General features: G+C 40.4%; 1 pseudogene; it reads left to right on the top strand.

The window, feature by feature from the left end:
• The first annotated feature begins 482 nt into the window (after positions 1 to 482).
• Positions 483 to 1,114, top strand: LOC116093393 (annotated as a pseudogene).
• The last annotated feature ends 505 nt before the right edge of the window (positions 1,115 to 1,619 follow it).

The raw sequence follows: 1,619 nt of genomic DNA, 5'->3' as shown, positions 1-1,619 counted from the left end.
TATCCTCAAGGAGATTTAGACCTAGTGGCCCTTTTGTCTCGATAACATCCTTTGTGTAAATTGGTCACAAGAACCAGTATCACTGTTAACTTCATATTTCCTTCATGTTTTCATTTATTCAAGTTTTTAAATTGTGTCAAGCTTTTTTTAACATGGCAAGTATATTTATTATATTTACTCACTTGATGATTTCCATTGAAACATGTTTTAGGTCCAGTCCAAGAGCTGGGGGGCTCAAGACGAGTGGCTGAGGCAGCTGAGTAAGCCTTCTTGAAAGCAGCCAAGGGAGCTGGTCAGTGGGACAGTATTAACAGACAGTCTGGTGACCTTAATAAACACATAGTTATGAAAGAGTTGTTAGAAGAATGACCCCGAGGCTTCTGGCATTGTAGACTTCACTGTCTAGGAAATTCCCCATGGGCAAGCTCAAAGAATATGAGTATCCATATTTCTGTTTCTGTGTCCAGTAGTTTTGATTCATCATGGATAGTTTGTTACCAGAAGAAATTCAGCTTTGGGCTCGCCAAGTTACTGATGAGTCTCTGGAAAGCATGAGGAGAATCCTGGGTTTAGACATTGAGTCTCAGGATGCAGGAATCAAGACCATAACTCTGCTGGATGAACATGGGGAACAACTACATTACATAGAAGAAGGCTTTGACCAAATAAATAGACATGAAAGAGGCAGGGAAGACTTTAACAGAACTCAGTAAGTGTTGAGTGCCTCTGTGTCTGCCCTCATAATAGGGCAAAGAACTTTGAGCCTGGAAAGAACTATAAGGCAACATTGGGAGATGGTGGTGACAACTCACCCAGCAGTGTAATGTCTAAGCAACTGAGTCAAATAACAAATGGTCAGCCTCAGCAAACCACAAGAGCAAACAGTGGTGGATACACTAAACCTATAACTAATGATTCTAGAGAAGATGAAATAGAAGAGAACCTGACTAAAGGGGCCAGCATCCTAGGCAATCTAAAGAACATGGCTCTAGGTATGGGCAATGAAATTGATGCCCAAACTGAGCAAATAAAGAAGATCACAGAAAAGGCTGACGTCAACAAGCATCCTATTGACATTGCCAATACAACAGCAAAGAAACTCACTGATAGCTAAAGCCCTGCTGTACTTCTTTACCTGTTAACTCAGTTGTCTAGCTCCTGCTGAATCATTTCTTATTTAGAGTTAGAAAGGCTGTGAGAGAAGGACCAGAAGAGGAATGCCTCCCTACTTTCTTACTTTCTGTCTTTTGGAGGCAGGTTCTTGCTCAAGCTTCCTTACAGTCTTTCTTAGTTCACTCTTGTAGGCTTCTTTCCAAACATTACACAGTCTCTTCATCTCTTCACTTAGCTTATTTTTAAATTCAAGATTTGGAAGCATTGCCAAAGAGCCATGAAGGAGGCAGCTGTATAAGTGGCTTTTATCATTATTGGTTGGTTGGTTTGATTATGGTTTGTTTGGTTTTGGTTTTGTGGTAAAGTGCAAGAGGAAGGAACAGGAAATGAAGTTGACTCTTCAAAGAAACTACAGGTCATAAAAAAACAGGTAAGTGCTTGAGGTAGAAGCTTTCACACATGTGTTTTGTTCTACATCACTGTTTTTCAGCTTCTGCTCCAAAGTA

Source organism: Mastomys coucha, chromosome X (genome assembly GCF_008632895.1).
Source record: "Mastomys coucha isolate ucsf_1 chromosome X, UCSF_Mcou_1, whole genome shotgun sequence".
NCBI lineage: Eukaryota > Metazoa > Chordata > Mammalia > Rodentia > Muridae > Mastomys > Mastomys coucha.
The sequence above is the reverse complement of the archived record's forward strand: the minus strand, read 5'-3'. Positions and strand labels throughout refer to the sequence as shown.